Source organism: Corythoichthys intestinalis, chromosome 9 (assembly GCF_030265065.1).
Source record: "Corythoichthys intestinalis isolate RoL2023-P3 chromosome 9, ASM3026506v1, whole genome shotgun sequence".
Lineage (NCBI taxonomy): Eukaryota > Metazoa > Chordata > Actinopteri > Syngnathiformes > Syngnathidae > Corythoichthys > Corythoichthys intestinalis.
This window is the reverse complement of record NC_080403.1, coordinates 17,841,501-17,856,487: the sequence shown is the minus strand read 5'-3', so window position 1 is coordinate 17,856,487 and position 14,987 is coordinate 17,841,501. Positions and strand designations below refer to the sequence as shown.

Sequence of the window (14,987 nt, the reverse complement as noted above, 5' to 3'; positions counted from 1 at the left end):
ACAAGACAATGATCCAAAACACAGAAGTAAATCAACTTCAGAATGGTTTCAGAAGAGCAAAATACACGTTCTGGAGTGGACAAGTCAAAGTCCAGACTTGAACCCCATTGAGATTCTGTGGCATGACCTGAAGACATTGATTAATGCCAGATATCCCAGGAATCTGACTAAACTACAGCAGTTCCGTAGTGAAGAATGGGCCAAGATTAGTCTTGATCAATGCGCCTGACCGATCTGCAGCCACAGGAAGCATCTGGTTGAAGTTATTGCTGCCAAAGGGAGGGGGGGCACAATATATAAAAGGTGATGGTTCACTTACTTATTTTCCCCCTTCTGTCATTGTTTACATGCTATCCTCATTAAAATATGGAAACCTATAATTTTTGGGTGGTTTTAGTTATAGACACTGTTTTTTTCATCTGTGGGATTTTGACAAAGATCAGATCACATTTGATGGTGATTTTATGCAGAAATGTGGGCAATTCCATAAGGTTCAGATACTTTTTCATACCACTGTATCATGTTACAATATGATAGATAATCAAACGAAGCAATATTATATGATAGGCCCTATCCGACTTTACAATACGTTACAATTGTTATGTTGAAGTATGGCAAAATCTGTGATTGTGTTTGTCATGTTGTACAAATTATTCAAGAATCATGGATCAATCAAACTTGTTTCACAAAACATTATGCATTAAATTAATCTCAAAGTAATTTACATGGATGGAAATTAACCTTTCTTGCCACTCGTAATGTTCAAGGGGGAAAAAAATTAATGATTTAAGGAGGGGTTACAGTAACAGGTATGGTAAAGTCGCTGCCATTGACGGCAATACCAGTCAAACATCCATGTTAGCTAGCAGTGAATTAGTCGTTAAAGGAGTCTAAAATACAATCAGATTAATTGATCCTTAAGAGGTTGCCGCACTGAGCACGTAGAGCGAAGCGACTGCTTGAGAAATGGAACAGAAAATTGCCATGATAACAAAATTAGTGAAGGGAAGAGTTCCTGGCACTAATGCTGGACGAGAGCGATGACCACAAAGCTTCCGCTGAGAAGGCAGTCAATGCATGAAACAACATTGAAAATGCTCCACTCCATATAATTTTCAATTATAAAAATGATAAGCACATCAATGCTAACCCGAAAGCGGGGGTGACAATTTTTACATTTTCTTTCCCTTGCAATCAAAGTCAGCGAAGATTAGGGGCCTATCGGATAGAAAATGATTCTGAGTGATTATCTTCTATTATGAGGTGTTCTGAATTATTTAATGCCATTGACAGCGATAGATGTCCGTAAAAAGGATTGGACGTCTATCACCGTCAATGACAGCCATTTCGGTAATATGATGTATTTGAATATTGTTTTCATCATGCGTATGCTGATGTGTTAGTTTTCAGGGTCAAACGTGACAATATGTTAAAAAAAAATCGAGTGAGGTCATGAAACCTCCCAAACTGCAGTACCGCAAAATTTCCGCTAAGAGTCGCTAAAATACTGGCGCAGACGCTCCATGCGTCTCCACGGCACAGAGCGACGACTCCGGCGTCTCTCACCAAATCCTCGGACTCCTCCAATCCAAATAATCCTTGCGAGCGGAGGAAGACGCAGCTCTAGAGAAAATACAACCGCAATTTGAGAGCAAGATGGAGGATTTTTCCTGTATCGTTTCGAAAAATTACTAATGGTAGGAAGCATGCGTGACTGCTCGACGGGTGCGCAAAATGCTCGGGAGCAGCAGAAGATGAGAACTTGAGGAGCTGCAACTTTTATCGACTTTTGAGTCCTCCATCATTCTCGCGCCGACCGGTGGATTGCTTGAAATCATACAAAACAGCACAAACTGTGGGTGTCTTTTACATGTAGGTAATGTTTTGTGGAGCAGACGGGAAACTGCTTTTGCTAGAACAAGGACGAGAAGAAGATGTCTGGCTGGGCTTGGTGGTTGAAAATGGAGAATAAATGAAATCTCGGGATTAATTGACATCACGACGACAGGTAGGATGCGTTTTATTCTTTTATTGTGAAATATAAAGTTCCTGCAATGTGGTATTTTGGGAGGAATTTGTCATAAAAATGAAAATGTACAACATGAACTCCTAATAATGAATCCAATAATAAGGATACACTGCTAGTTTTAAAATAGGCATCATTTTGGCACCTTGGAAGCAGGAAAAGCCTCGTCTGTCTTGCCTGCACTACATCAATGTTGAGTAGATTCAAAGCAGAAGTTGCTACGTGCTCTTCAGATCAAAAGGCTGGAGTGTCAAAGACCCCCACCCCCTCCAATTTACAGCAACGTCTCTCGTCGTTTCTATAGCAAAGGCTGCAGATGCTTTGGTCAACCATGAGAAGATGCACAAGATGGCATTCATTTAGACATCTTTCATCACAAGACCATGCAGAGGCGTAGTTGGTTCCTCATGGGCTCTCTTCTCCTTCTGTAGATGTAAGGGGGGACTTGAGCTCCTTATTGGTGAAAAGTGCCTTATAAAGAGGCCTCACATCAGCAGCAGCAACAAAAAAATCTTCCCGCTCAATCTAATTTCATTAACCCTTTCATGAACGAATTATGATGTATGAATGTTTTTTTTTAACTCTTACAGAGCACTCATTTAACTCAATGGCTGCCACTGATGGTGCATTCGCTCCTCCCAGTCATAATGGATTGGACGTCTAGGAATACGATGGGAAAATAAAATCAACTTTAGACTGTCACTTGGGTCCGCAACCAGTGCCCTTAAAGGCCTGCAACATGAAGCAATTGTCAGAGAATCCAAGAATGTAAAAAATAAGGTCTTAATGGAACCTTTTTTTCAAATTTGTAAAAAAAAAAAATAAAAAAAAGATCTAAATGAATATGTGTAATAAGCGCTCTAATATCTAAAACCCTTGCTAAATTCGGATTTTTTTTTTCTCATGGAACTTGCAGATGCATGTGTTGACTTGCATCCATCATTTTTTTGAGAAAAAAAAAAAATCAAAATTTTGAATTAAAGTCAGAAATCATGAAATTCTAAGTGTATCAATTGAGATACATATAGCTATAAATGGTCAATTTATTTTATTTTTCACGGCTCAACTTTCGCGCCGTCAGTGCAACATGTACTTTTAAAATCTAATCTTGTTATAGGAATAAAAAAGTTCTAAAAACATATTTATGTACACTTTAGTTACATCTCTGTTTTACACCCCCCCAGACATACGCAAATCATGAGAGAGTGAGAATGAGTGTGCAGTATGTATTATTAATATTATCCACTGTATATACATTATTTTATGTGAGTTATTTTAATTGTTATTAGTTTACATGTTTGTACTGTAAATGATTCTTTAATGGCCGAATGATAACATGCATTTATAGGGTTTTACAGTATATACACTTATTGATTTTATGACGAAAGATATTATGATGTATGTTAAAAATTGGGGGAGGGGTGCACTACTCTGCGGTTTTCGCTGTACGCTGTAGGTTTTGGTCCCTATTAACAGCGATAAGTGAGAGATTACAGATCTCAAGCTTGGGTCGTCTACCAGAGGCCTGGGAGTTTGAGGCTCCAGTGCGGTATTTTTGCTGTTCCTAGGACTGCGCTCTTCTGGACGGAGATGCCTGATGTTTCTCCAGGTATCTGCAGGGGCCACTTCTCCAGTATAGGGGACACGGCCCCTAGTGCTCCTATGACCATGGGCACTACTGTTGCTTTCACCTTCCAGGCTCTCTACAGCTCTTCCCACAGGATCTTAGCCCTCTCATTTTCCACCACCTTGGGAGGTGTTTCCCATTGTGATCTAGGGAGGTATATATACATATATATATATAGTATGTCACCTTAACTTATAGAGACTGGCGAACGGAGGTCGGAGGAGTTCACATTCATGGATATGCGCGCCACACTCAGATTTTTCTATCATTTCTATCATCATTTCAATGGTAAGTTTCAACTTTTTCCTTTTTTTCACCATCTGCACTAACCTTTTTGGAACCCATGTTGATTTCTCTCACTAGAAAATCCGCCGTGCGTCCGTCTTGTGTCAAGACAAAGAAACTGCGGCGCTGTGATAAATCGCCGTGTTTCGAGCATGTCGTCGGATGTGGAAACAAATGATCAGCAGTCAAATTTTACGTGGGATGTCGAAAAGATCGTGTGTCGAAGCGATCGTATGTCGGAGTACCACTGTACAACCACATTACATTCCGATGATGTTAAATTACGATACATTATCACAATTTTTTATGAAAATGCTTTAAATGCATTTTAATTTGTTAAAACATACATTTTATATTCTATCATGGACATTGTCAGTAGATTTAAACACAAGAAAAAAATATTGTATGTTTTGTCGTTTCTCTGCCTTTAAGAGACGGGTCCTTTTGAGGTCGGGTCTGATGTTGGTGTGTATGTATGTGTGAGTGTCTGGAAATTGTAACATAGCCATTATGGATATTTGTCTCTTGAAATATGCACTATAGATTAAACGGGATCTGGGTGCCTTAGTTCACTGATTGTAAGGTGGATTATCATTAGGTGTGCATTCTTCACTCGATTTCACTACAAATTCAAGGGATGACCACCACACACATGAGTGTGTGATCGTGAATGTTTAAAAAGTTTTTGATTATTGGCACCGACTGGTTTCGAAGCAGATCTCAGGAAATAAGTCAAAATAATCATTCATACACATCTTGCCAGGCCTTTGCTGACTGTGACAGGGAACCGGTATTGCATTTGCAAGCTTAAGTGACCAAAATATGTGAGGAGTGTTGAAACAACCACACCACACGATAATCGGTTAGCATTATGTGTTTACTGTTGCTCACTAACATAAGAATACATGATTGTCATGGTTGATCATAGTTGATCGATGATAGTCAGCACTCACCTTTTTTCGAACAGATCTTATGGGGAAAAAAACAATCGTAACACTTTCCCAGTGCACCGCACACATGATAACTGATCAGGATAATCAGTCAAACACATCTAATGATTGTCCCTTTGCTGACTTTGACCAGTAACCTGTAATCAGTGTCCAATTGGTTCTCACAATCATTACACACTTAATACCCGGGGACCACTTGTCTCTAGCCAGGTGAACGACTCACACCATCCATCCAATCGCTAGACACATTTCGGAACACAATACACCAGTTTAGACATACATTTTGGGGGTCTCGGCCAGATGATTACAAGGCTTGTCAACGACAGTATTTTACTGTTTTCTTGAGACACACATGTGATTTTCATGATCCGGTCTCGCATGTACTTGATCGCCTTGTTCCTGTAACTGCCCTTTATCCATTATGACAACTGTTGTGCGGTCAGCTGTTTTTCCCCCTTCCCCCTCTCTTCCTCTCGCCTCAATTAGCGCTATCATCGCATTTCATCCTGCGTAGAGCGCATGGTAATAACCTTACACGCCTATTGCGGGCTGATGCAATTCAGCGGTGATTAATTGAAGTCTCCTCAGAGAGTCCGAGGAGGCGTAGATCTTCCCTTTTCTCCCCCCGCCCCACCCTTTGGCTGACAGGAGAGCCATTATATTGTTTTATAGATCACCATCAGTAGCCCTTGAAGCTGCCTGCGGACCGCTGTTGTCCTGGAGGCTTTTATTGTGCTGCGTTATTGGCCGCCGATGCTGACAGGCGGCGCAAAGGCCACCCAGGGATTAGTGGAGATGGAAGATGAGTGACAGATTGCGAGTGACATCAAAAGTCCAGTTCGGTGGGCGTGTCAGGGCGTGGGTTGTGGCCTAAAGCAGGTTGGACTCACATGTATTCAGATCATTGCTGTCTAGCAACATATAATCAGTCAGTGGTGTTACCAGGATGCCAGGTGTGGGTGGGCATTAGTCTTACTGGGGCGGGGGGCTATAATGCTCAAGTAGGTCGAAATCCAGCGTAGAGCTACTGCACCTTAAAACATGTTTTGTTTTCTCCTTAAGATAACTGTTGTTGTGATTTTGTCCAAACAAATAAAAGTTGATTTGATTTTATTTGACTTAGAACACATCCATAACTGAACAGTATAGACATGCAGGTGACAATGTTTTTTTTTTTAGGTAATCTATTGTGGTTCCTCGGTTTTATTATTATTCTTTGTTCCGCAGCCCCTTTGAGCTCAATTTGACCCCCTTAGAATGCTTCAAAATGCACCAAAATCGGCAGGCAGGTCAAGACAGGTGCAATCTTTGATACCATGTAAAGACAAATTCCAAATACACTATGTAGCGCCCCCTAGCAGTCATTCTTTGTCCCGCCGACGCTTTGAGCTGTACTTTGACCCCCTTAGAATGCTTCAAAACTCACCTAACTCAACAGCCAGGTGAACACAGGTGAAAACTTTGATAAAATGTAAAAAAAAAAAAAAAAAAAAAGAAATGTGCGTAAATTTGCGTCGCGCCCCCTAGGAACAAAACCAGCATTTATTTATTTATTTATTTATTGATTGATTGATTGATTGATTGATTGATTTTTAAGGTGAAAGATTAGGTAACAAAGCAAAGGTTAAAAGTTAGAACACATCAGTACTATATGAATGGGATACCATACGCGGTACCCAGACTGCCGTTAGTACTACGTCCAGTTTTCTTTAGGTGGGCAGAGCGTGTCCGTGGGTGGGCCCTGCCCACTCCTCCCCCTCCCGGTAACGCCCCTGTAATCAGTTATTGTAAACATCTAATAAAAAGGAAATAAATAAAACAATCAGTATTTCGAGAGAAAAGACTGCTAGCTAGGGTGTTTCATTTTTCACTTTTTTAAAAAGCAACCTTGGTGCTACAAACGGGCGCTGTTGGCAGGCAGGCTGCTTGAAATGCATGAGCCACCAGGTGATTTCCAGAAGGGGAGAAGGAGGTGAACGGTGAGGATAAAGAGGCTCGTCTGGAGTTTTTAAGAAGCCACCGCGGGCTGTATTGTGTTCTTCGTCGGCTTGCAGCTTGCGCTGTCAGATCAATAGTGCGTCACATAAGTGTGTGTGCGTGTGTATGTAATGTATGTGTGCTAGCGGGCGTGTCTAAAACATCGGGTGCATGAACTCCATAACCTAAACTGATGAGTCTCAATACTGAATTAATTAGTTCATCAATTTCAACACAATCTTCCTTATTGGAGTAAATTTGGTGCAACAGTTTTAGTTATATAAATAAATAAATAAATAAATAAATAAATACAATTGTAGCAAGGGCAACTTGTAGTTGTACCAAAGAGAACTTGTAGTTGGTACAACTACAATATTTTTTGCTACAACTATGTCCCTTTTGCATTACATTAACCACAACAGTTTAGTTACTTTTGCTAGTGTTAGCACATTTCCACTATAAATACAAGTTACTTTTGCACTAAACTGAGTCTATTTGTATTACTCATCATAAGGGGTCTTTGAACCAGAATTTGTCTGGTCCCTCCTCCGCACTGAGAGGAGCCAGCTGGGGTGGCTTGGGCATCTGTTTCGGATGCCTCCTGGACGCCTCCTTGGAGAAGTGTTCCGGGCATGTCTCACCCTAGGGGACGACCCAGGACACACTAGACATACTATGTCTCTCAGCTGGCCTGGGAATGCCTTGGGATCTCGCCGGAGGAGTTGGTTGAAGTGACTGGGGAGAGGGAAAGTCTGGGCGTCCCTGCTAAAGCTGCTGCCCCCTCGACCCAACCCCGGATTAAGCGTTATATAAAGGATGGATGGATGGAAGTTGTTCTAGCTAAAATGCTTTTTTTTCATATTGCAATTTACTTTTGAATCAAATTTCCCCTAATAATTACAGAATATTTTTGTTACCACTACAACATATCTTCTTTGACAACTGGATTTAATTAACCACATGGATGGATGGATTATGAGTGAAGGGGATAGTTACCTTTCTCGCAGACACTGTATAACTGTTTGCATTAGTCTAACACATTCAATATAGTATAGCATTTAACCATAGTTTAAGGTGACATACTCCATGCCCTTTGACACAGTAAAGTGGACCAACTTATCAGCCCTTGCCTGATAAGGTAAGGAGAAGACGTCAGCGACTCTTCGGTGGGGTCAGAATACCCTCGTCTTACCAAGATAGCAAGTTGATAGCTCGGCGCCTGAGACGTCAAGATATGCGTCAGTTGCCATGGCAACCACGACCCAGCCACGAAAGATGACACGAACTTGACCGCCCAAACCTGCCACAAAAGGATTATCCCAAGACAACACCCAGGTGCGCCTTCCACCCGGCCCACTCCACTGCAGCTTTTAAAAGACTGAACATTTAGCGAACAACTGTCGCATTTTCGATGTATCCGTTGTTTGGCTTATCCTGGACCCAGTATTGCCTCTCCGTCGTGTGTTTTTGCCTTGCTTTTTGATCACTGTCGACAAATAAATTGTCAACTTGTTCCCTGTGAGCTTTCTTTAAACCATTCAAAATGGAGTCAGTACAATGGGTTAATGCAAGAGTTAACGCACTGAGTTTGGCCTCCCAGCCGACTTGCTGGAGCTCCGCCAGCGGGACGCATTCTGGTTCGGCTGTCGCGGTTCCGGCGGCTTGGCTGGGAGTCCGAATTCCTTCATGAGTTATTTTTCCTCAAAGATATATTTTATTGCAAGCAACTTTTTTTTTCTTATACAATTACAAGTTGTGTTTGTTAACAACTACTAAATTATTTTGTACAAATCATCCTTTGTTGCAAGAATGTTTTTTTTTCCAACAAATACAAGTTGCTTTGACACCAAGTTTACCTCCCTATTCATTTTACCATTTGTTGAACCGAGCACAGCAGCAGCACTGGGATATGAAATGAATATCATCATCCTTCCTAAGACTGTATTCGTCACTCACACAGCGGTTGTGAGCAATAAAAAGTGGACCTATCTATCTACATGATTAGGCTCGATTTTGAAGCACACTGAAACTGCGTGGAAGTGGGCGGCTAGTCTAATGTGTTTAGAAAGCACTTTGTTCCACCTCTCGGCACGCCATCTCCAACCGCCAGGGTGAATCCAGCGGTCGTTTTAAGGGGAAATTGGAAGGCCCACCGTAGCGAACAAAAGCAGCACTGTGGCACTTTCTCTCCACGAGGAAGAGGAGGGGGTAGAGGAAGTGCGCACGGCGTGTTTTATAGATGCCATTTAAGGCGAGCATGTCCACGATGGGCCCGGCTGCGCTGAAGTGTAACCGCTGACAAAAAACATGAAGACAATAAACAAACAAATTGGTTTCCTGAAAGCCAGCAGTGTCCCACTCGCTCACTCATGCGGCCTGATGTGGCAAGCTGTTTCTACCCCCTACCTCTGAGATTAGACTCGGAGAGGAAGGCACAACTCCATCTCTTATTTATTCATCCTAATTTGCCCTGTGCATGTCAGCTGGTGAGGGTGGGGAAGTAACTGCATGAGCGTGTGTTAGAGATAGAGCTGAACTGCAGCACGGTCTCTAAAAGGCTAACTGTCTCAGGCAGCAGTGTCAAACTCATTTTTTTCGCAGGCCGCATTGTAGTTTGGAGGGATATTACTATATGTTTTAATTTATTTTTATGTTTTTGCTTTTGTAAATAATAAATAATAATAATAATAATATATAATAGACACTGCTGGCCAAAAGTATTGGCACCCCTGCAATTCTGTCAGATCATGCTCAATTTCTCTCAGAAAATGCTTGCAATTACAAATGCTTTGGTAGTAATATCTTCATTTATTTTGATTGCAATGAAAAAACACAAAAGATAATGAAAAATTTTTAAATCATTATCATTTTACACAAAACTCCAAAAATGGGACAGAGGTATTGACACCCTCAGCCTAATACTACAACCTTTAGACAAAATAACTGCGAACAACCGCTTCCGGTATCCATCCATGAGATTCTTACAATGCTCTGCTGGAATTTTAGACCATTCTTCTTTGGCCAACTGCTCCAGGTCTCTGAGATTTAAAGGGTTCCTTCTCCAAACTGCCATTTTCAGATCTCTCCACAGGTGTTTTATGGGATTCAGGTCTGGACTTATTGATGGCCACTTGAGAAGTCTCCAGTGCTTTCTCTCAAACCATTTTGTAGTGCTTTTTTAAGTGTGTTTTGGGTCATTGTCCTGCTGGGAGACTCATGACCTCAGAGGGAGACCCAGATTTCTTACACTGGGCCCTACATTATGCTGCAAAATTTGTTTGTAGTCTTTAGACCTCATAATGCCATGCACACGGTCAAGCAGTCCAGTTCCAGAGAGAGCAAAGCAAGCCCAAAACATCAGGGAGCCTCCGCGAAGTTTTACTGTGAGGACCGTGCTCTTTTCTTAGAAGGCCTCATTTTTTCCCCTGTAAACTCTGTGTTGATGCCTTTTCCCAACAAGCTCTACTTTTGTCTCATGTGACCAGAGAACATTCATCCAAAATATTTTGGCTTTCTCAGGTAAGTTTTGGCTTTTTTTTATGTCTCTGGGTCAAAAGTGGGGTCTTCCTGGGTATCCTCCCATAGAGTTCCTTATCTTTCAGACTGCGAAGGATAGTACGGGTTGACACCGTTGTACCTTTGGACTGCAGGATAGCTTGAACTTGTTTGGATGAGGTTCTTTATCTACCATTGACACAATCTTTCTCGTCAATTTTCCTTTTCCGTCCACATCTAGGGAAGTTGGCCACAGTGCGATGACCTTTACACTTATTGATGACACTGCTCACGGTAGGCACAGGAACATTCAGGTCTTTGGAGATGGACTCGTAGCCCTGAGATTGCCCATGCTTCCTCACAATTTTGCGTCTCAAGTCCTCAGACAGTTATTTGGTCTTCTTACTTTTCTCCATGCTCAATGTGGTACACACAAGGACACAGGACAGAGGTTTAGTCAACTTTAATAATTTTTAACTGGCTGCAAGTATGATTTAGTTATTGCCACCACCTGTTATGTGCCACAGGTAAGTAACAGGTGCTGTTAATTACGCACATTAGAGAAGCATCACATTTTTTCACAGGGTGTTTAACCCATTTTTGGAGTTTTGTGTAAAATGATAATGATTTAATTTTTTCCCCATTCTCTTTTGTGTTTTTTTTTAATTGCAAGCAAAATAAATGAAGATATTAGTACCAAAGCATTTGTAACTGCAATCATTTTCTGGAAGAAATTGAGCATTATCTGACAGAATTGCAGGGGTGCCAATACTTTTGGCCAGCAGTGTATGTGTGCCAGGCACGGTGAGTGGTTAGCACGTCCAACTCACAGTTCTGAGATCAAGGCTTCAATCCCGGCTCCGGCCTTCCAGTGTGAAGTTCTCCGCGTGCTTGCGTGGGTTTTCTCCGGGGACTCCGGTTTCCTCCCACATCCCAAAAATACACGTGGTAGGCTGATTGAGCACTCTAAATTGTTCGTAAGAATGAGTGTGTGCATGAATGGTTGTAAGTCTCATTGTGCCCTGCGATTGGCTGGTGAGCAATTCAGGGTGTACCCCACCTACAGCCTGTAGTTAGCTGGGATAGGCTCCAGCACCTCCTCGACCCTCGTGAGGAAAAGCGGCATGGAAAATCAATGAATTATATATATTTTTATGTTTTAATTTTATTTTTTTTAAAGGGGGTGAAATAGGTAAGAATGTTTTTTTTTTTTTTTAATTTTTGGATTGCATCAAAAAAATAAACTAAATATTTTATTTATTTTTAATTTCTTAATTTCTTCTTTCTTTCTTTCTTTCTTTCTTTCTTTCTTTCTTTCTTTCTTTCTTTCTTTCTCTCTTTCTTTCTTTCTTTCTTTCTTTCTTTCTTTCTTTCTTTCTTTCTTTCTTTCTTTCTTTCTTTCTTTCTTTCTTTCTTTCTTTCTTTCTTTCTTTCTTTCTTTCTTTCTTTCTTTCTTTCTTTTTTAAATTTATTTTTACCTGCCCTGTTCAGCTGCTTAGATGCGGAGAATGGGATCTGAGTGTACTAATGGTCTGAACTGTTTTAATGTTTCACATGGGAGTTTGATATACAGTGGTACCTTGACATACGATTGCTTGACACACGATCTTAATGACGTCCGATTTTGATGAAAATTTGACTGGCCATTTGTTTCTAATTCCGACGACATGCTCGAAATATGATGATTTGTGACAGCGCCACAGTTTTTTTCCCCCACAAGACAGACGCACGGAAGACTTTCTTGTGAGAGAAATCAACATGGGTTCCGAGAATGTTAGTGCAGGTTGTGAAAAAAGGAAACAGTTGAGGCTTACCATTGAAATGAAGATGGAAATAGTAGAAAAATATGAGTGTGGTGTGTGCAGTCAATGCAGCCGTACCATGTATACAATCCCGACGGTCTTCCTCCGACCTCCGTTCGCCAGTCTTTATAAGTTAAGGTGACAATTATTATTATTGTAACATCGCCAACAAATCGCCAGCTTCGTCACGCTTTCAATAATTTATTTCAGAACTTGTGCAACACAACATGCCTACTTTCTGCCGCAGCTGAACATGAAAAGTGAAAGTACAAAGTCCTCTCTCACTCTGTCACGCTAGCCACTCGGTGCGTTCAGATACAGCACGCAAAACACATCCGCCACATTAGAACCCGATTCATTACATTATTATTGGTATTATTAATATTGTTACTACTATTATATTAATATTCCAATTTTATTCATAATTTATTCGATTTGCTCTTTGCAATAGTACCAGCAGTATTAAGGACTTAGTGTAGGTTTTCGGACCGTGGAATGAATGAATGGAATCATAATGTATTCTTATGGGAAAATCCTGCTCGACATACGACCATTTCGACTTACCAACAGGGTCCTGGAAAAAAATTAACTTCGTATGTAGAGGTACCATCCATAAGCGGATTTTAAGGGGGGCCACTAGGCCCCCCCGGTGGCCGAAAGGTGTTATTGAATGAAATTGACTTTCCTACATATATATAAAATTTGTAAAGCAATAAAACTGGGCGGCACGGTGGCTGAGTGGTTAGCACGTCTGCCTCACAGTTCTGAGATCAAGGGTTCAATCCCGGGCTTCGGCCTTCCTGTGTGGAGTTTGCATGTTCTCCCCGTGCCTGCGTGGGTTTCCTCCGGGGACTCCGGTTTCCTCCCACATCCCAAAAACATGCATGGTAGGCTGATTGAACACTCTAAATTGTCCGTAGGTATGAGTGTGTGCGTGAATGGTTGTATGTCTCCTTGTGCCCTGTGATTGGCTGGCAACCAGTTCTGGGTGTCCCCTGCCTACTGCCCATACTTCGCTGGGATAGGCTCCAGCACCTCCGCGACCCTCGTGAGGAAGAAGCGGCATGGAAAATGAATGAATGAATAAAACTGCAACAAACATGAATGAAATTAACAAAAAAATATTTATAATGGGTCAAAATTATTTCTCGAACAGATCATGTGACTAGCCCCTTTGACGGTCATTTGCAAAAAAAAAAAAAAAAAAATAGGGGAGGGCAATTCTATTTTTCAAATTCTTTTTGCTTTGATTGAAAATATTTTTTTTTTGATTGAAGCAACTTTTTGGGATTGAATGATTTAGACACAAATGTCCTACCCATAATATGGCCCAAACACAAAAGGGATTGCTTCAATCAAAGAAAAAAGAATAACTTTAAATAAAATTAAGTGTTCAAATGCAGATTTTTCAATCTCAAATATTTTTTGCATTCAAAAAGTTTTTTATAGATTGAATTTTTTCTTTTTTTGATTGAAGTGATTTTTCTTTTGGATTTTTAAAATTTTTTTATTAATGAATAAAGACAAAAACGTCCTAGCCAAAAAGTGGCCGAAACACAAATCAACATTACTTCAATCAAAAAAGTTGCTTCAATCAATAAAAAAAAAAAAAAATGACTCCAATAAAAAAAAAAAAAGAAGAAAAAAAAAAAAAGAAAAACAGCTTTCACATGCAATTTATTTGTGCCTTTTTTTTTTTCCATTGAAGTGACTTTTTTTATGGATTGAAAATATATATTTTGATTGAAGCAACTTTTTTTTTTTTTTTAATTGAAGCAACACTTTTTTTGACTGAATAATAAAGACACACATCTACCTCCTAATGGCTCCGAGCAGGGGATACAATTTTTGACTGGGGTAACTACATTGGCACGACACAGGCGGGCGTACTATATTCAATGGATGACGAAATGTATAGCTGTCCTAAGCAGCCTGATATAGAATTCCCCTCAAGAATGATGGGAAACAAAAAAAACGCTCATTGTAAACTTATTATTATAAATATTCTTGTAAGTTAATTTTATTGCTGACACTGCGTTTTGGGGTCATCAACATGTTGTGACCCCCCTGCCTCAAAAGTCAAACTCCGCCTATGGTACCCCCGTACTCCCGCTGTGGTTATTCATTTCTTTAGAAATAGGGGAAAAACAGTTAAATATTCACTGATTTCTTGACTAAGGAATTCTAAGTTGTGTGAAAAACATGAATATGATTTACTTTTGCAAGCCACACAAAATGATGCAGTGAGCCTGATCTAGCGTCCGGTCTGCCAGTTTGACACTCCTTTGCTAGCTTATCAACAGTCTTACAGATGTTGGTAAATGCAATACTCTTGGCAGTCAGGTGGTGGCAGAAAGGCTCAGATTTCAGTTTATTTGAATAAAGTACAGTTCTTAAGGACTTTTCAAAGGCAAAATTATGATAGCTCTAATCATTTATCAAATTTTATACTGTTGAATTGTCTCCAATGACAGGAGGGGGAAAAAATAAATTTGCCTGTGTCACCTTTGGTTTAATTCCCGGATGTAAGTATGAAACAAAATGGTTGCCTGAAAGGCTGTCGTATTACCCGGAGCTAGCATTGGGAGAACGTGCAAATACAGAAAGGCCTGAGCTGAGATTATCTAGAACCTTCAAACTGTGAAGCAAAAGAGCTCACCGCTATTCAACTGTGGTGCATCTTAATGAATCCTCTCTTCAAGAGAAAAAGACATGCATGGCGATGCAGCCAGCATTTGAGTCTTGATGTCTCGTATCATGTCGAAGCTGTGAACCACCACTGCTCTAGGGCGGCGGTGGTTCACGCTTCACTTTCATCTTTTAGA

General features: G+C 40.6%; 1 protein-coding gene across 3 annotated transcripts in view; it reads left to right on the top strand.

Moving 5' to 3' along the window:
* Positions 1-1,567: 1,567 nt before the first annotated feature.
* Positions 1,568-14,987, top strand: part of tafa3a (TAFA chemokine like family member 3a) — a 219,731-nt gene continuing 206,311 nt past the window's right edge. For 2 of the 3 annotated variants that reach the window (XM_057847170.1, XM_057847169.1), the window contains exon 1: positions 1,568-2,008. The gene's annotated coding sequence lies outside the window, so the exon portion shown is untranslated. The remainder of the gene's footprint in view (positions 2,009-14,987) is intronic. The other variant, XM_057847171.1, reaches the window with a different exon arrangement.